Here is a 21,349-nt window from a genome sequence, read left to right as displayed (position 1 = left end):
GTCAGGCTCCCTGCATGGAATGGAGCCTGCTTCTCCCTCTGCCTGTGTCTGTGCCTCTCTCTGTGTGTCTCTCATGAATAAATAAATAAAATCTTTTAAAAATTTAAATAAATAAAAATTTAAAAACCCTACTGTAACCACAATAATTTATTAAGGGACACACAATATAAAAAAATGCAAACTATGACATCAAAAACAAAATGAGAGGAGTAAAAAGGTAGAATTTTTGTATGTGATGGAAGTTGTTTTAAGCTCAAAATAGACTGCTGTATCTATGTAATATTTTATGTAAGCCTCATGATAATTACAAAGCAAAAAGCCATAGCAGGCACAAAAGATAAGGAAAAGAGAATCAAAGTGTATCTCTGTGGAAAATCATCAAATCACAAAGGACAATGGCAAGAGAGGGAAATAGGAACAAGGGAGCTATAAAACAGCCAGAGAACAATAAGATGGTGGGTGTAAATAAGTCTTTTACAAATAAATAATTATTTAAATGTAAATGGATTAAATTCTTCAGTCAAAAGGCATAAAGTGGTGAGTGGAATAAAAAAAAAATAATACCCAACTATATCCTGTATATGAGACTTGCTTCAACTTTAAAGACATATATACGCACAAAATGAAGGGATGGAAAAGATATTCCATGCAAATGGAAACCAAGAGAGTAGGGGTAGCTACACTTATATCAGACAAAATAGAATTTAAGTCAGAAAATCCAACAAGAGACAAAGAAGGTCATTATATAGTGATAAATAAGTCAATTCATTAAGAGGTTGTAGCAACTGTAAATATAATGCACCCAACATTGGAGTATCTAAGTATATTAAGTAAATACTAATAGACCTGAAGGGAGAAATAGACAATGCAATAATTGCAGGGAACTTTATTTTTTATTATTTTTTAAAGGTTTTATTTATTTATTCATGAGAGACACACACAGAGAGAGGCAGAGACACAGGCAGAGAGAGAAGCAGGCTCCCTGCAAGGAGCCCAATGTGAGACTCGATCCTGGATCCTGGGATCACACCCTGAGCTGAAGGCAGATGTTCAATCACTAAGCCGCCCATGCGTCCCTGTGGACAACTTTAATATCTCACTTTAAATAGTGGATAGATCACCTAGACAAGAAAAGGTATAGGGAAACTTTAGACTTGAACTACACTTTAGACTAAATGGATGAAACCAACATATACAGAACATTCCATCCAATAACAGCAGAATGTGCATTCTCTTCATATGCACATGGAACAGTCTCTGGGATAGGTCACGTTAGGTAGCAAAACAAATGTTTGCACATTTCAGAAGATTGAAATCTTACCATCTATCTTTTCTAACCGCAATTGTATGAGACTAAAAACCAATAACATACCCTACATAGTGCTGGAAATACTTGCCAGAGAAATCAGGCAAGAAAAAGAAAAGGCATCTAAATTGGAAAGGAAGAAATAACATCATTGCAGGTTACAGATAATGTGATCTTGTATACAGAAATCCTATAGAATCCAGCAAAATTTGCTAGAACCAATAAAGGAATTTAGTATATTTACAGGATGCAAAATCCATGTGCATTTCTGTACACTAACAGCAAAATCTGAAAAAGAAATGAAGCTATCCTATTGATAACACCACTAAAGACAATAAAATAGCTAGAAATAAATATAACCACAGAAGTGAAAGATCTGAACACTGATAACTGTAAGACTTTGATGAAAGAAATTGAAGAAGGTACAACAAATAAAAAAATAGTCCACGTTCACAGATTGGAAGAATTAATATTGTTAAAATGTTCATCCTACCCAAAGCCATCTATAGATTCAGTGTAATTCCTACCACAATTCCAATGGCATCTTTCACACATAGAAGAAACAATCCTAAAATTTGTATGGAACCACCACGGACTCTGAACAACCAAAGCAATCCTTAGGAAGGACAAGCCTGGAGGCATCACACTTTCTGATTTCAAGCTATATTACAAAATTATAATAATCCAAACAATGTGGTACTGGCATAAAGAAGGACATTTGGACCAATAGAACAGAATCAAGAGCCCAGAAATAAATCCATTCATGTGTAGTCAATTAATATTGGACAAAGGAGCTGAGAATATTCAATGGAGAAAAGATAATCTCTTTGAGATGTGGTGCTGGGAAAACGGGATGTTGACATGCAAAAAAACTGAAATTGGACCCCTACCTTACACCATTCACAGAATTAACTTGAAATGCATTAATACCTAAACATAAGACCTGAAACTGTAAAACTTCCAAGAAAAGAAAAACCTCCCTACACATTGGTCTTGGCAACAATTTTTTTGGATATGATACCAAAACACAAGCAACAAAACTGAAAGTAAAGAAGTGGGACTGCACCAAACGAAAAAGCTTCTGTCCAGAAAGAAACAATGAACAAAATGAAAAGGCAGTGTATGAAATAGGAAGGAATATTTGCAAACCATATATCTGATAAGAGGTTGATGTACAAAATATACAAGGAAATTATACAACTCAGTGGCAAAAAAGAAAATAACCCAATTTAAAAAAGAACAAAAGACCTGAATAGATATTTTTCTAAAGAAGGTCTAAAAATGGCCAACAGGTAAATGAAAAGGTGCTTAACATCACTAATCACTCTCTTTCACCATACACAAAGATAAACTCAAAATTGATGAAAGATCTAAATGTGAGACAAGATTCCATCAAAATCCTAGAGAAGAACACAGGCAACACCCTTTTTGAACTCGGCCACAGTAACTTCTTGCAAGATACATCCACGAAGGCAAAAGAAACAAAAGCAAAAATGAACTATTGGGACTTCATCAAGAAGCTTTTGCACAGCAAAGGATACAGTCAACAAAACTAAAAGACAACCTACAGAATGGGAGAAGATATTTGCAAATGACGTATCAGATAAAGGGCTAGTTTCCAAGATCTATAAAGAACCTATTAAACTCAACACCAAAGAAACAAACAATCCAATCATGAAATGGGCAAAAGACATGAAGAGAAATCTCACAGAGGAAGACATAGACATGGCCAACATGCACATGAGAAAATGCTCCGCATCACTTGCCATCAGGGAAATACAAATCAAAACCACAATGAGATACCACCTCACACCAGTGAGAATGGGGCAAATTAACAAGGCAGGAAACCACAAATGTTGGAGAGGATGCGGAGAAAGGGGAACCCTCTTACACTGTTGGTGGGAATGTGAACTGGTGCAGCCACTCTGGAAAACTGTGTGGAGGTTCCTCAAAGAGTTAAAAATAGACCTGCCCTACGATCCAGCAATTGCACTGCTGGGGATTTACCCCAAAGATACAGATGCAATGAAACGCAGGGACACCTGCACCCCGATGTTTATAGCAGCAATGGCCACGATAGCCAAACTGTGGAAGAAGCCTCGGTGTCCATCGAAAGATGAATGGATAAAGAAGATGTGGTTTATGTATACAACGGAATATTACTCAGCCAGTAGAAATGACAAATACCCACCATTTGCTCAACGTGGATGGAACTGGAGGGGATTATGCTGAGTGAAGTAAGTCAATCGGAGAAGGACAAACAGTGTATGTTCTCATTCATTTGGGGAATATAAATAATAGTGAAAGGGAATATAAGGGAAGGGAGAAGAAATGTGTGGGAAGTATCAGAAAGGGAGACAGAACGTAAAGACTCCCAACTCTGGGAAACGAACTAGGGGTGGTGGAAGGGGAGGAGGGCGGGGGGTGGGGGTGAATGGGTGACGGGCACTGGGGGTTATTCTGTATGTTGGTAAATTGAACACCAATAAAAAATAAATTAAAAAAAAAACATCACTAATCACCAAGGAAATGTAAGTGAAAACCACAACGAGATCTCTCCTCATACCTGTTAGTATGGCTTTTATAAAAACAAAACAAAACCAAAAGATGAGAAATATTGGCAAGGATTCAGAGAAAAGGGAACCCTCATGCACTGTTGGTGGGATTGTAAATTGGTACAGCTAACATAGAAAATGGTATGGAGGATCTTAAAAAATGAACCTCAACCTAAGTTTCATACCTTATAAAAGTTTTAACTCAAAATTAACTACTTAAATATAAAACATAAAATTATTTAAAAATTTTCCTAAAAAATTTTAAGAGAAAATATTTGAGAGCTTGGACCAGAAAAAAATTCTTAGATTTGACATCAAAAGCGTAATTCATAAAAGGAAAAATTAAAAAGCTAACCTTATCAAAATTAAAACCTTTTTCTTTGTGAAAGACTATGAAGGGGATGAAAAGACAAACTAAAGACTGGGAGAAAATAATTCCAAACCACATATCTGATGAAGTACTTGGGTCCAGAAGATATAAAGAAGCTTCAAAACTGCAACAGTAGGGCAGCCCCGGTGGTGCAGCGGTTTAGCGCCGCTTGCAGCCCAGGGTGTGATCCTGGAGACCCTGGATCGAGTCGCATGTCAGACTCTCTGCATGGAGCCTGCTTCTCCCTCTGCCTGTGTCTCTGCCTCTCTCTCTCTCTTTCTCTCTCTCTCTCTAAATGAATAAATAAATAGGTTTAAAAAAATGTAACAGTAAAAAACAATCCAATTATGAAATAGGCAAAAGACATGAACAGACATTTCACTGAAGAGGATATGCCAATGACAAATGTGAACATGAAAAGATATGCAACATCCTTAGCCAGTAGGGAACTGCAAATTTAAAGCACATTGAGATGCCACCGCAAACCTATCAAAATGCTAAAATTTAAAAAATAATATTTTTATTATGCCAAAGGAAGCAGAGACACTGGATAACATATACATTACTAGTAGGTTTATAAAATGTTACAGTGCCTCTAGAAAAAAGCATGCAGTTTCTTAAAAAACTAAACACATGCTAACCATAAAACCCAGCAATTTTACTCTTGGGCATTTACTCTCAGAGAAATGAAAAACCTGCACATGAATCTTCATAGCCAGTGTATTTGTAATAACCCCGAACTAGAAACAAGTTAAATGTCCTTCCACAGGTGACTGGTTGGCCTGACTGATGTGTCCATATCATGGGGTACTACCAGGCAGTAAAAAACAAACAACTGTTGATACTTTCCACAACTTGGATGCTGAGTGAGAGAAACCAATCTTAAAAGGTCCCATACCGTGTGATCATGTTTATATAACATTCTAGAAATGACAAAATTATGGTGATGGAGATCAGGTCAGCATTGTCAGGAGTGAGAAAGGGAAAAGAAAGAGAAGTGGCTGTGATTTTACAAAAGTAGCATGAGGGATCCTTGGAATGCAACCGTTCTGTCTTGCTTATGGTGGTGGTCACGTCATAAAACTGCATAGAACTAAATACACACACACACACATACACACACACACACACACACACACACACACACCACAACTACACGTAAAACTAGCAAAAACTGAATGAGCTCTATGGATTGTACCAGCATCATTTTTCCTGGTTGTGACATGGAACTGTAAACAATGCAGTGTTTTGTAAAATGTTATGGTAGAGGGTACCTGGGGTCTCTCTGAATCATTTCTTAGAGTTGCATTCTTATAAGCACATAAAAATAAAAAGTAAAAAAGAAAACAGAAACCTTTGCATGGATAAATTAAAAAAGAAATATATCAAAATATTGGAGATAGTAATCTTTATGTTGTAAAGGCTCTGGATGATTAAAAAAATTTATAATGAAAAAAATTTTATCATGAAAAATTGACTAACTTAAAGATAAAGGCAGACATTTTTGGAATTCAGTCGTAAGTTTAGTCCACTGAAAACTAAAATGTTCAGTGGTACTTAGTGGCAGCTCTCCCCTGACCCCTTATTATTTTAGCTTTTAGAGATATCTATAGTTAAGTAAATAATTTAGGGGGAATTATTTAAGAATTGCCCTTTAATTTAGGTCTGCTCTTTTGTCTCCTTCCTACCTAAATATTGTTTTTAAAAAATCTCTCCTTAAAAATATTCAATAATCAGAGGGGCATCTTGGGTAGTGCAGTCCATTAAGCATCTGACTCTTGGTTTCAGCTCAGATCATGATTTTGGGCTCCTAAGACTGAGCCCCGAGTTGGACTTTGCCTTCAGCATGGAGTCCATTTGAGATTCTCCTTTTCCCTCTTCCCCTCCCATTCGTGCTCCCTCTCTTTCTCTAAAATAAATAAATCTTTTATTTTAAAAAAAAAGAATATTCAGTAATCAGACATTGCACTAATTCACATTCTCTATCTCAGCGGGTGATTTAAGTGTGTGAGGTTTTTCAGGAACTTTCTTTTCTAGGAGTATGTTTTAAACTTTAGCATGTAGTTCAGCATTACCTGAGTCTGAAATTATGATTTAGTGCTTTAATTGCAGGCTCTAGCTTGCACCATGGACAGATTGTTTAATTTACTTACGGGATGGTCACAGTTTCTAACTATGAATTAAAATGGAAGCATAGGGAGAAATAGGGACTACTTGCTATTTGTCATGTGAATGGGAGAAGAGGCAATGAGAGTGGGAGATTATGGACCACAGTGGGCAGTAATGCATGGATGCTGGGCATCAGGGAGGCTGAGCTGCATGCCCAGGAGGACATGTGCCAGCACAAAGAGGCAGAGAAGCCTTGCAGTAAGAACCCATAGAAAGATTTTAAGGTTCAGGCTGAGAAAGGAAGCCAGGAATGTTCAGTGTACTAGAAAGGAGATAACCAATGACTTGAAAACCAGATGATAATGACCTTCTTTGGCCAATTTTCCAGACAGACATCTTTTAGATGCCAGAAAAATACTACCTCAAGCCATGATTGAATTTTATTCTTAGGCAGAAACACTTATTTTATAAGTAGTATGTGTCGGAGTCCCCAGATCACCTTCAGGTTTGACAGTTCTCTAGGAGAATTCACAGGACTCAGCATATAGTCATACTCATGGTTGGGATTTATTGTAGCAAAAGGATAAAACACAAAATCAGTGAAGGTAAAAGGCACTTGGGGCAAAGTCTGAAGGAAACCAGACATGAGTTTCTGAGATTCCTCTCCCACTGGAGTTACCCAAGACATACTTAATTTTTCCAGCAATAATTGTGACAGTATATGTGAAATATTGTTTACCAGGGAAGTTCATTGGACACTCAGCATGCAAGGTTTTTATTGGGGGCTAGTCATGTAGGTATCCTCTGCTTAGTGCACATCAAAACTCCAGACTTTCAGAAGGAAAACAGTGATTAGCATAAACCACAGTTGAGGCACAGTGAACCACCTATCAGTCAGGAAATCGTGGGAACTCTCCCCAAATCCAAGTTCCCAGATGCCAGCCAAGGGCCATCCTTGTAAGCAGGCCTTTCCAAGAATAGCAGTCTCTGGCTTGCTGTGCTCTTTTCTGCAGTGATGCCATAGATAAGGCAAATGCCCTTCCTAATTTCCTTGCTAGGAAGAAGGAAGATTAAAGGTGTGGTGGGTGGGGAAGAAATCCCAAGGCATCCAGAATTAGGAAGAAAGAATAAGATGCTTAGACATTGCAGCGTAAATAGAACTACTGATGACATGAACACATGCATTACTACTCCTCCCTCTTCAAATCCTATTGAAATAACTGGAAGAAAGAATAGAAGGGAACAGATCTGCAGGCTCACTGGCAGCGGGAAAGAGGCCATCAGAGGACCAAGTAACTTGACCTGTTTTCTGGAGAATGGAAAGCAGATGGGATAGAAATGATGGGTCAAAAAAAAAAAAAAAGAAAGAAAAAAAGAAATGATGGGTCAACCCAAGTGGACAGGGCTAAAGGTGAGCGTTGTTACTTTTGTGTATCTCTGGAGAGATGCTGAGTCACAGGGATTGAGACCTGGCGAGGGATTGGGGCAGAGAGCCAGGGCTTTCTGTAAAACCCTGCCTAGCCGCAAGATGGCTGGGCTCCCACATCAGAACACTTGACTACACTAGTAGCATCTGCTACGACTCTGGAAACTGCTCTGGAAAGGACATTTGATAGCCTTCCCAGGGAGTGATTGGTCTCCTTGGGTGAGAGACCAAGACCTCTAAGCACATGAGCTTTATGCTGGGGAGGTCAGCCTGCTTGCTTGCCACCAGTTGACATACCCTATAGGAAACCTACATGTCAACCAGTTGACATGTCCTATTTTGTACTTCAGGCTACCTGGCATCACACAATGGTGGGGAAGGAGGCTCTGGCTATTGGCACTAGTCAACCTGGCCTTCTACTCGAGTGTTGGAATCTGCCCATATTGAGGAGACTACCTTTCTGTGGGCTGGATTTTGCTTTGATTCTACTTCCTGAAGTAGATATAGAAAATTCAGGAGACTAGGGGATAGCAGAACCTGGTCAGTGAGTTTCACAGTATTCCAGTGTTATCTATAGTGCTTTCAACCTTCTGCATGAAGGTAAGACTCTAGTGGTCTTGAAATTGGTGGGGCTGCTGTTCAATGATTGAGGAGATGGAGATAGAGTAGGCATGCACTATAGAGTTTCTATAGGCTTTACATATTTCCCTTTAAGCAAGATGGAAGGTCCTCTGACCCTTTCATTATTTTCCTGGGGCAGAGGTTGTAGACCCTTGGCGAAATTTAATTATATCCTCCACCAAATCCAATTACTACCCACACCCATGAAATCCCATTATAATTTTCTTTGCTTCACTAGAGATACAGCAGAACAGGTGCCTTCCTAATCTACTCTGGCAGATATCCTAAAGATTATCAGTTAGAGGCTTTGCATACTTTGTTCATTACTCTGCAAGCACAGCAAATATGCAAAAATGCAAATGACTATAGTCTAACTTGATTAAAGACTTTGTGTCTGGTTTCCTATAAGAAAGCTGATTCCTTAGAGATTTTAGGCCCCCAAGGATATTCACATATTTTTATTTTGTTTTTCTTATTTCCAACTTTTACTTGGAAAGTTTTCAAGCAGAAATTTCAAGAGAAAAATGGAAAGACTAGTACAATAACACTTGGATTATACTCTCCACTTGGGTAAATTCTCCACTTCCAAGTGTTAATACTTTGCTATATTTAAATGTCCTCTTTCTTTTCTTCTTTCTTTTTTAAGAGAGAGAAAGTCTATGTGCATGTGAGGGGGGAGGGGAAAGGTGGAGAGGCAGAAGGAAAAGGAGAGAATCATAAGCAGGCTTCATGCCCAGTGTGGAGCCCAACACAGGGCTCAATCTCAAGGCCCTGAGATCATCACCTAAGTAGAAATCAAGAGTTGGATGCTTAACTGACTGAGCCACCCAGGCGCCCCTAAATATCCTCTTTCTTATTCTCTCTGTGTGTGCATGTCTAGCCATGTGAAAGTAAATTGCAGACATCTGTAAAAAGTTCATTCATTTTCTAAAATAAAGACAATTTCTTACTGTCTTACTATCATCATACCTAAGCAAATGAACAATAATTCCATAATATTTTCTAATAAGGATGATTAGACATTTAAGGAAAATCAACAAATGAAAATGAAGGATCAAGATGAACAAACAGAACTGCTGGCACTGGAAGGAACAAAATAGAGAAATGAAAACTAATTAGTATCCTTAGAGATTGTGACAACATTACATCCATAAAACAAGAACAGTCTGCTATGAAAAATGAGCATTACACTAAACCATAGTAACCATAGTGTAAAGAAACATAGTAAAGTTAGATGTTTATAAAATTTTACAATTTCACTAAAGGATAAATGTGAGAAAACAACTTTTCAGAATGAAGATCTGAAAAAAAACAAGTGAAAGGAAATAAAAAGGAAATAAAATATATGGATGATCAATTTAGGAAATCAAGACATTCCTGGAAGAGTACATAGAGAATACAAAGAGGCAGACAAAATTAGAGAAATAAAAGAAGAGAATTTCCCAGATCTGAAGAAATGCATAAGTCTTTAAATTGGCAGGACCCACTGGAAAGGGTCATAGCCTAAAAACAGCCTGGAGAATTTCAGATAGCTGGGTAAGGACAAAGAGAGGGCACCCAAAACTTAGCCTGAAAAAAAAAAAACACTTTATATTATTTGCCAAGAAAAGAGATCATATTGACTTAGCCCTTTTAGTAGCAGTGCTGAAGGCTGGAACAGCACATCTCCAGTCTAATGTACCCACACATCCCTGGAGATCCTGTTCACGTTCAGATTCTGGGGTGGCTCTGGGGTTCTGTGTTTCCAAAAAGCTCCTAAGTGATGCTGAGGCTGCTGGTCTGCGGAACTCATTTTGAATGGAAAGGGTCTAGAATAAAATGGAAGAACGCCTTTAGAATTCAGAAGAAAGTTATCCTGAATGTAAAATTTCATAGCTAGCCAAACTATCAAATATGAGACAAATTAAGACTTACAGATATTCAATAGCTCAATAAGTTTACCCTCTATACACTTTCTGAAAAACATTACTTGTAGATGAACTGCATAAAGGCATAAAGGGAATTAAGAATTATAAAGACATGTATACTTTCTGGAGCTAATCCAGGAGGAGTATGTATAAATACCTGGATAATAGTGGTGTGGTGAGCCTTGGACACAATTAATCCCAATTAGAACAGGAAGTCAGAGGGATCAAAAAGAATGTCTTCAGAAGGTAATGGTTTTGTTTCCACAAATAGAATGATTAAAAAGCAGGAAGAGCTTAGTGATGTGATGGAAAAGGCACATGTTTCTTCTTGAAACAAGGCGGCGGTGGAGGGAGCAAGTCCATTAAGAATTCAGGAAAAACAAAACCACTCAAGAAAAGCATGCTCCAGATATGAAGCAGACTAAAACATGACATGAGAATCTGTTTCAACTTGACGCTTAGAAGCTTCTTCTTCTAACAGAACAAACCTCACTTAAAAACAGTTATTTCTGGGGCATCCCAGGTGGTTCAGAAGTTTAGCGCCACCTTCAGTCCAGGGTGTGATCTTGGAGTCCTGGGATGGAGTCCCAAGTCAGGCTTCCTGCGTGGAGCCTGTTTCTCCCTCTGCCTGTGTCTTGGCCTCTCTCTCTCTCTCTCTCTGTCTCTCATGAATAAATAAATAAAATCTTTAAGAAAAAAAAAACAGCTATTTCTGGAGTGAGGTTCTAGAAGAAAGGGATTGAGCAAGAGACCTTTACTTTTTATTTAAGACTGTTTAGTATGGCTTGAATTTTAAAAATCAAGTATATTTAAAAACTATTTTCTTTAAAATCTCTCCTTTAAATATGAAAATGAAGAAAGAGAAGGAATGAAGAAATAACACAGAAAGGAAGTCCTCTCTGAGAGAGAGAACAAAGGCCAGTGTCTCTCTCTTTCTCTCAAACACACATGCACATGCATGCACATGCATGCACACACATGCACACACATGCACACCCCTCACCCTCTAGCCTTGGTGTTCTCCCCAACCCCACCACTGGAGAGAGTTCCACATTCTTCTCCCAGACAAGCAGGATCTCGGGTGCTAGAATGGGGCCTTGGGACCAATATGATGTGAAGTGAGGACAGGACCTCAGGCTGCTGAACCTGGACTGAAAACAGTAAACCACAGTAAACCAGAAAGAACATCCTTTCTGGGGTCCCAACCTTCTGGTTGTAGCTGAGCATTAGGTAGAGGTTGAGATGGCAAAAGGAGAAAAGTGCAGATACCCCTAAAATCAGAGGTGAAGTTTGGGTCAAGCCCAATCACAGGGCCATAGAGCATCAGTTCTAAAGTGCCTGAGATCTGAATGGCAAGAGGAGCCACTGGTACAGAGTTGATGGGGCTATGGATGACATGTCTATTTACCTGAAGGATCAGCTGCCTTCCCAATCTGAAGGCTCTTGGAGAGAGAGAACAACGAGGTAAGCTGAAGACCTGCTTGACCTCACAGAATCAGCAGCAGATGATTCAAGGGACTTCCCTAAGACCTACAGATGGGAAGTTACACCTAGAATCATCTCCAATGATGGCAGCAAAAACTAAGGAGAGGTGTGTGAAATAAGACCAGAGAGGCAGGCAGGGGCTGGCCTAGTGAAGACTGTGAAGGCCATGGGTGGAGCAGCCAAGAGTGTGCTTGGAACTGAGTTTCACCCTTGAGGAAGATGGTGGTGTCCAGGCCAGGATGGTGTCATTGAAATGGAGTGAGGAGGACAGCTTGAAGATCTGCTTAGGGGATAGAACTGACATGAAGCATTTACAAAATGTGATCATTTGGGGGGAATTTGGAAAGACTTTGGGGTGATGCACTCTTAGGAAAGCTAACCAAACTAACTCAAACAGGCATTCTATTTTTCTATTTCTAAATCCAATGACCAATACACAAAGCTGGCACCAGTTTTTTTCAAAACCAGATGTTTTAGCATCTAGATATTGAAAGCTCTCCCCAAGGGCCCCATGTGTGAGATTTTGGAGAAAGGGAGCCTTCTGAATATGGCCCACTTGTTTAACTTTACTTTTCCACTCCCCAAAGTGACTTCATTTTCTGTACGGTGAGATTGGTTTTGGCACTATTTTTCAAGTTGATATCTATGAGTTCTGTATGAGAATGTGTTAATTATTTGTTTTGATGATAATCTAAACAGAAATAGTCTAAGTGAGTTATGTAGATTGTCTGGATGACAACTACAACCAGGGACTGCCGTGGGATTCTGGCCTCCATCTTCATATTTACAAGCCCTTTGGCAACAGATAATATCACCTTGGTCACTAGAAACCAACAAAGAAAGAACAGATGTAAGTTTCCTATGACTAAAATAATGAAGGCTGAGGGGTGCTATGATGTGCTGCTGAAGGAGGATTTCGTAGTCAGAGACTAGAACGAGTAGGGCCTCTTTCCCCCCAGCCGTCAGAGGCGTGAGCATAACCCATCCAGGGAACCTGCACAGTCCGGGAGGGCCAAGTTATGCTGCAGAACAGTCTGCCACATGTTATGAGGGCTGTTAATGTGAATCTCATTAGTTTTATAGTTTTGCTTATATTTAATTTCATAGTTTATAATTGAACAAGAGCCACAAACATAAGGTGTTTATATCTAGTTAAATGTTTTAACATGTTTAAGTAACATTATGATTTGAAACAACTTAAGTCAACATTGAGGATTAAGGAGAATTTTTGTTTTCCTTCAGAAAGGGTTTGTGCATTACTCAAGACATAGAAAACTTCATAGGATTTCTTTTTTTGACATCACCATTTATTTATGTAGTCACAGATTTAAAACTTCAGTTACTTTTCCATTTGAATAAAGGAAAATAAGTATACCAGTAATATCTACTCCAACTACAGTAGACATTACATTTTTGCTAGGGGGTGGGCTTCAGGAGAGGCCAGACATGTGTATGCAATACAGGGAAATTTCCTGCTAGAGGCAGAAAGGTGTGCATGGAGCAGGAGGGAAGGCAAGGGGGATAGGGCTGAGAAAACTTGAGACAGCGGCAGCAGCCCCTGCACTGAGGAAAGTGGACTAACTAGGGTCCTGGGTGGTTTAGTTGGTTAAGCGTCTGTCTTCAGGTCAGGTCATGATCCAGGGCTCCTGGGATCAAGTCCCACATCAGGCTCCCTGCTCAGCCAGGAGTCTGCCTCTCTCTGCTTCTCCTGCAGCTTGTGCTCACACTTGGGCTCTCTCTCTCTCTCTCTCTCTCTAGCTCATGTTCTCTCTCAAAATAAACAAATAAAATAAACAAATGTTTTTTAAAAAAGAAAGTGGACAAACTAGAGTCAGAGAGTTCAACTTGGACCCAACGACCAATGGGGTTACCAGTCAGGACACAGTTGGCTGCGTGTAACACAACTCCCACCAATATGGCCTAAACTCTAGGAACATGTATCATCCTCCTTGGTAAACCCCAGAGCTGGCTCAGTGGCCTCTCTGCCCTTCAGGCCTGAGCCTATTTCCAGCATTCCACTCCAACAACATTGGAGTGGTTCCTGAGAGGTCTCATCTGCATCTTAGGGGGCATTTGGGAAACCTTGCCCAGAAGCCCTCAGCTAAATTCCTCTGAGATCCCACTGGCCAGGACCTGGCTGCATGGGAGCTGGGGATGAGCACTGAGCATTTTTCACCTCTTTTGTGGCAGAAAGTGTGGGCCAGAAAGCAAAGCTTTTGTGCGGGCCAATGGCAACTAGTCACAGACAGCTAACAGGTAGCATCTGTACTACAAAGTAGGTATCCTCCTGAGCTGGGCTCCACCATTCAAAGAGAACTGGGCTTGCCACAGATGGCTGATTTACGAGGACAGGAAATAGGAAAGGGCAGAGGTAGGGGGTCAGGGGTCCACTCCCAGGTTCCTTACACTGGCTGCATGGGGATCCTTGGGATCCTTGGATGAACCCACACCAGGATCATCAGATCAGATCAGATCAGGGCAAAGACTCAAGTAACTGAAGCAGGCCCCTTAAATCTCAGAGCTCAGTGGAGACTGGGACAGATGGGGAGCCCTGCCGTCTCTGGGGAGATGCTGTTGCTTTCTTCCCACTGACTGCTGCCTCAAGGAAACATGAGTTCAGGCTTCCCAGAAATTCCAATTTTTCAAGGAAAGAGAAAACATATCATTTGTTTTTACTGTGGAAGGGTGGGCAGAGGGAGGTCAAAGAAAATAAGTCTGTGGGGTGCACTAAGCCATTGAGCCACAGGGCCCGGCACTCAGTAAGTGCAGACCTCTTAATCCTAGCTTGCTTACCTCCTTTGAAAGCTTCTGCTTTAGCAAACATGGCCCCAGAAGCTGATGGATGAGGCTATGGTCATCCCTGGGGAGGAGTGAGGAGAGGGAGGGGGTAAGATTTAAGAGTTCCCTTCTTGCAGTCCAGCACACTGAAAGTTTGCCTGCTAGGCTTGAGGGTTTGGGACTGACCTCTGGCTACACAAAGTCCTCACATAAGATCTGTCACTACAAAACCTGCAAAGGAGGGGCTCTGGAGGAAAGCCTCCTTGGGGACCAGGGAGGGAGGCCTCCCCACACTGACAGATTGTGAAACCCTTGACCTAACCTCTTTGAGCCCCCACCTGCACCCTGGGCATCATCCACACCTTGTAGGACATTGTAATTACTCCCATCACATGCTCAGCACACAGTAGGGGCTCACTCAAGGCTGTGTCCTATTGTTGCTTATTCTCCATTTGATTACAAATTCCATGGTCAATGTATTCATCAATTTATTTATAGTTTATTTAATATAATCCATATTTATATAGAGGTTTATGTATATAACATGAAATAGAGACACAAGTTCCTTGTTTCTTTGAGGCCCCCTTTCCACATTTTAAAAGTGGGGGTGATAACGAGGCTCTATAATAGGGGTGTTATGAGGATTAAATGAGAAAGCACAGGCAAAGCGTTAACTGTGGTTTTGGCACATATACCGAAAAGCTCAGTAATGTTAACTTGTTGCCAGTATAGTACAGGGCATGTAATAGATGCTCAGTAAATGCATCTATTTACATGTGATGCAAAAGTGGGTACATGTGATGCAAAGGGCCTGACCTGGGTTGCACCAGGCAAGGGGCTTTCCATGTAGCTATGGGCAGTGTTTCCAGAAGCAGAGTCTAAATCAAGGTGGAGGCAGGAAGCAAGAAGGCTCTGTCCAGCACCAAAGCAGAAGACTGAGTCAAATCTGTGGAAGGAGAGCCTTGTGTGGCCTGGGGCTATGGCAGTCCTGGGTGAGAGCCACAGTACATGGCAGGAAGAGCCTGATTTAATGTGGTCCAGGTGCATGGAGCGGCGTCAGGCCTGGTGGTTTAAAGATGCTTTTAAAGGCAAGTCAGGGGATCCCTGGGTGGCGCAGCGGTTTGGCGCCTGCCTTTGGCCCCGGGCGCGGTCCTGGAGACCCAGGATCGAATCCCATATCAGGCTCCCGGTGCATGGAGCCTGCTTCTCCCTCTGCCTATGTCTCTGCCTCTCTCTCTCTCTCTCTCTGTGACTATCATAAATAAGTAAAAAAATAAAATAAAATAAAATAAAATAAAATAAAATAAAGGCAAGTCAGTAAGCAGGTATAGAAGGAGGGAAGGAGTGGGGGGTAGAGAGGGGGAGAAGGAGGGGGAGGAAGAGGAGGAAGTCAGGGAGGGGAAGGGGAAGCCAGAAGAGGGAAGGGGAAAAAGAGAGGTAGAGAATGGAAGAAGAGGATAAAAAGTGAATGGGGACCAGAAGAACTTCCTGTCCTGTTGTCTGTTGCTGCTTAACAAACTAGCCAAACTTCCAACCTCAGGGGCATATAACCCCAAGCACTTCATTGCACCCGTAGGTTCTGAGGGTCAGCAATTCCGACAGCAAGGATGGCTCATCGGGCAGCCTCCTGCTCCTTCACTTCAGCCTCCAGGTCCACCGCTCTGGTCACTGGGCTCACCATGCACCACCCTCTGCATGGAACTGGCTCCTTAGGCCGGCGGCCGAGGCTCTTGGCATCCAGCCCTTGCCGGCTGCATGCCTTGGCTGGCCATGCTTCTCCAAGCTTGTCCCTTTAAAGGTGCTCCTTCTACAGTGTGAAAGCCCTCATCTCTGCTCCCCAGTTCCTTCTCAGTGGTGGAACTTTCGCATCACGTCACGTCTGAGGGGTTTAGTTCCTAATGACCCTCCGTGGGGGGTTTGGTTCCTAGTGACCCTCCGTGCACTACCTGACACTGTACTTGGTGAACTTTAGGTTTACCTCTGTCACCCTCATCACATTATTCTATCTTATTGACTGTCTCCCCAGCACACTGGGCTCTTGCATTCCCTCAGTACCCTCAATGCCCACCACAGCGCCTGGCACACAGGAAGTGCAGTGTAGGTGTGGAAGTATTAAAAGCATGGACTCTGGGTGTAAACTCTAGCTCCACTGCTTCCTAGCTGTGGTAGCCTGGCAACTTGCCTAACCTCCCTAGGCCTCAGTTGTCTTATCTGAGCAATGGGATGATTCTGTTAACTACTCAAACTTGTCAGGAGGATTAAATTAATCATTTCACATAAAGAGTTTGGAACAGATCTTAGCCTTCGTAAGTGCTTTAAAAAAAATAGGCAGCTGTTACTATTAGGTATCAAACACATGAATGAACAAATGAATGAAGCTTATCTGTGCCACTTGAGGGATACATGTTTCTTATTCATCTTTGTAATCCTCACTTTACTCAATATAGATGGTAGGTGCCTTGCACACAGTGCATGCTCCATAAATGTGGGTGGCATGAGGGAAGGAAGCCACAGGGATGTACTTTATTTCCTACTGGGAGGAAACATTGGGAAAATAAGTTAAATTTGACCCAGATTTAACAACAACAACCAAAACCAAAAACAAAAACAAAACAAAAAAACCAAACCAAAAAACTGATCTCTCCTCAAGTTTTACTGAACAGTGCATCAATTTTTGCTGGGCTTACATCACTGCTTTGGATCTATCCATTCTCCTAAAGTATAAAGTTCAAATCCATGTTTAAGGCCCAACAATTACTCAGAGCATTGTACTTGTGGGTTTCTGTGTTAAAACAGCTCTTCCTCTTCTCACCTCTCCTGTCCCTCCCTTCCTCCCTCCCTTCCCCCCTCTTCCCTCCCCTTCTCCTCCCTCCCTTCCTCTCTTCCTTCTCTTCTAGCCAGAGAACTTTTAAAGATTCTCCTCAAAGAAATTTCACCATGATGGGATGTCTAGCACCTAAAAGAGGAAAAAGTTAAGGGCTTGGAGAGTCATGTCCACTTGGCTTTTTCTTCAGTCTCATACCCTGAGTGACACCTGAACTGCCCTCAGGAACCTACGGTTGCCAGATGGTGATGCAATAGAAATATGGGACCGGCAGCCCTACTGAGATCCTGAGGGCTGGATCCAGCCTCATGGGATGAAACCTGGACAGTCATATGTGATCTCGCACTCAGAATGGCTTGTGCTGGATTTAACACTCTGTTCTCACCATCTTAAAATGCTTCATTATTTTTGAGCAAGGGGTCCTGCATTTTCCTTTTGCACTGGGCTTTGAATTACATAGCCAGTTCTTCCTAGGGCATGATTTGGGACCCCAGTGCCATCATAAGTACTGCCACTTTGAATGGCTCCATCACCCTATGTGGTTCAAGCCTAAGTGCAGCCCCAATTCCTGGCTCCTCCTTGTTACATAATGGATGATGTCTGGTGGCTTTTCCTTAGACACCGTGTTTTCTATTCTAATTGGCTCTCAATATTTCTCTCTTGGCAGGAGATACCACTTGTTAAGACTTTCATCCAAGTTTCACTGTACCTGGCATAAATCAGTGAAATATTTAGTATGTAGAAATGCTAGTTGCTTCATAGGTGCCTTGAAAAGCCATTTGATATAAAAAAATAACTTTTATTGATGTTATATAATCAGTGTTGCCTGATGCATATGATATTCATTATAAATGTATGTTTATGATGTCATTATTCTGCACAATTGCTTAGACTCATAGTTTCCAAATGTTGGCTGTAGATTAGCTTGATTCCTCCTACAGATGGGATCTTTTTAAAAAGGCAAGCCCATGGCTGTTCTGACTACCCAGTCTCCTAGTGTTCCCTTAAGAAAGGGGCTCCTGAGGGCAGCCCCAGTGGCTCAGCGGTTTAGCGCCGCCTTCAGCCCAGGGCATGATCGTGGAGACCTGGGATCGAGTCCCATGTTGGGCTCCCTGCATGGAGCCTGCTTCTCCCTCTGCCTGTGTCTCTGCCTCTCTCTCTCTGTGTCTCTCATGAATAAATAAATAAAATTTATAAAAAAAAAAAAAAAAAAGAAAGGGGCTCCTGAGCAGGTGCACTGGAGATTAATAAAGTATATAGAATAAAATAGAGTATTCATATTTAGAACCAGAGAACTGTAAATAACCACAGAAACAACATGACCACAAAAACAGTCACCTAGAAAGAAATAACATCACAAGTTGTCATAAGAAAATATGGTGTGAATATTCAAAACACCAGACTTGGATACGGATGTAATCACTTATATTGCAAAAAGATAATATTTCACTTTACAAAATGATCTACTACTGGGTTCACTCTCAAATAATGAAATTTCTACTATAAGTAAAATTGTATTGAATTTCCTGATTTTGGTAATCACTATTGCTGTGTAAGATATCACTCTGAAGGGAAACTGAGTGATGACTAGATAAAACCTCTCTGTACTATATCAGGTTTTCAACTTTTTGTGGGTCTATAATTGTTTTAAAATAGGAAGTTAAAAATGTATATATGTATATGTGTGTATTAAAAATGTATATATATGAGTGAAAACAAGCACATTTTTGTTGCATGCCCAGTCAAGATGGTGACTGATCTCTTTTCCTCTCTCTAGGTCATTTATCAAATAAAGTATTGGATTTAGAGACTGTAATGCCCAAACTCCATGGTAGCTGATAGCTTCAATCATTTAATCTTTCACTAAGGGAGTATCAACAGCAGGAAATAAACTCATTTTTAAAATCATATTTTGTCTTATGACCTAGAAAAGGAGGAAAGATGCCAAGAGCAAGGAACAAAAAGGAAAGAAAAGGGAGCAAAGATCTAAAATGACTAATCTGCTGGAGCCCAATTTGTCTATCTTTTCCCTAAAGTGTTGCATCTGAACTGGATTATTATATCATTCTAATTTTAATTCTAGCTAGAGTGAATTTTTTTCGGATTTAAGTTGCTTAAATCGGAAAGGTAGGAGTAGTGACAGTAGCTAAAAGAAATTGTTAAGGAATTGAACAGATTGGATAATATATTGAAAACAGGAAGGGGATTTATTTATGTATGTATTCATTCATTCATTCATTCATTCAAGAAAGATTCCTCTGCTCTCAACTCTGTGTCGTCTGTTGTCTGACGGCCTAAGAATGAACAAACTGTGACCTCCTGGCACTTACCTCCCAGGCAGTAGAAAGACAAGAGACAAGTTGCTTTGCTCCATATCATCAGGCAGCAATAAATGCTATCAAGAAATATAGACAAAGGTAAAGATATGGAAAGGTGGAAATCAGAGAAAGGATTTTTTAATGGTTGGAATTATGTTGCTCTTGTAACAAGAGAAAGATGGAGTGAAAGCCATCATAAATGTAATAGATTAGCAAAACCAAACCGTTTAAATCTTAATCCTAATGTGTCAGTGAAACTCGATTGCTATATAATTTTAATTTTAATTCTAGTTAAAGTTAGTTAATTTTCCACTATTTGCTGGGAGTGTTTTGATTTTTATACTTATTTTCTATAGCAGCAGCCATAAAAGTGTTCACATCCTCTGACCCATAGTACTGTACTGTGATCCTTTTTTTTTTTTTTTAATTTTATGATAGTCACAGAAAGAGAGAGAGAGGCAGAGACACAGGCAGAGGGAGAAGCAGGCTCCATACACCAGGAGCCCGATGTGGGATTCGATCCCGGGTCTCCAGGATTGCGCCCTGGGCCAAAGGCAGGCGCTAAACCGCTGCACCACCCAGGGATCCCCTGTGATCCTTTTTTAAAAAAGATTTTATTTATTTGAGAGAGAGGATCAGGGAGAGGAGCAGAGGGAGAGGGACAAGCAGACTCCATGCTTAGCACAGAGCCCAATGCAGGGCTCAGTTCCACAACCCTGAAATCACTATGTGAGCAGAAATCAAGAGTCAGATGCTTAACTGACTGAGCCACCCAGACACCCCTCTACTGTGATTCTTAAACATACTGGACATAATGCCCTCTTTTTTATAAAAAATATTTTGTAACACCCCCTTTACTATCCTGAAACAAAGTCATGAATAATGTAACTTATCTAGAGATATAATTTCAAGAATTCAACACACTACTGCAAAGAAACAAAAGCAATTTATAATAAGCATAACAATATAGAGGACAATGCATGCATCTATACCTAGGATTATTGTGGCAGCCTCCAGCAGAGACTGAAGCCCCAGGTTAGGGACCTGTCACAACTGGGAACATCACACCAGCTTGCATGTCACAGGTTTAAAGCCAGTCCTACAGCCATCTCTAACTTTTGGGGGCAGGGAGCTTAGTCCTTCCATTGGCCGGGATGGGAAGAACCTGAAAGCTTTGGTAATTGAGTTAGGCTCTGGGCTATCGGTTGGCTGCATGGGTTTGACTACATGACTTTGAGAAGGACACTGGGTGCCATGTAGTCCTCTGCTAGTTGAGACTGTCCCATGAATTGCATGACTAGCTCTACTCTGCACTGCTAATAAAGCTCCCTTAGGTAAATATGCCTTGACAAGTTCCCAGCATCTCTCTTATATGTGAGGTGGCCCTTTATAAGGAACTTTGCATCAGTTGGGTTCATCAGATTTATTTTCAGGTAATAACCAAAAAAAAAATGGGGGAACAATAACTTCCTTTTGCCTGAAAATATTGATATCAAAGTAGTTAATGACAGTATAAAACTGAAAATGAACTAAATGTTTACGTGAATGGGAATGTTTAATTAGCTATGATGGTTCCAAACAAAAATATTATGTACCCATTAAACAGATAACTAGAATCAGAGACAGCAATGTAAACCAAAAATATCATTG

The 21,349-nt window shown here is 40.7% G+C and overlaps 1 protein-coding gene across 4 annotated transcripts in view; it reads left to right on the top strand.

Moving 5' to 3' along the window:
* ACOXL (acyl-CoA oxidase like) overlaps positions 1–21,349 on the top strand; it is a 348,364-nt gene that overhangs the window by 204,438 nt on the left and 122,577 nt on the right. The window lies entirely within an intron of this gene.

The sequence above is a fragment of the Canis aureus genome, chromosome 12 (assembly GCF_053574225.1).
Source record: "Canis aureus isolate CA01 chromosome 12, VMU_Caureus_v.1.0, whole genome shotgun sequence".
Taxonomy (NCBI): Eukaryota; Metazoa; Chordata; class Mammalia; order Carnivora; family Canidae; genus Canis; species Canis aureus.
The sequence above is the reverse complement of the archived record's forward strand: the minus strand, read 5'-3'. Positions and strand labels throughout refer to the sequence as shown.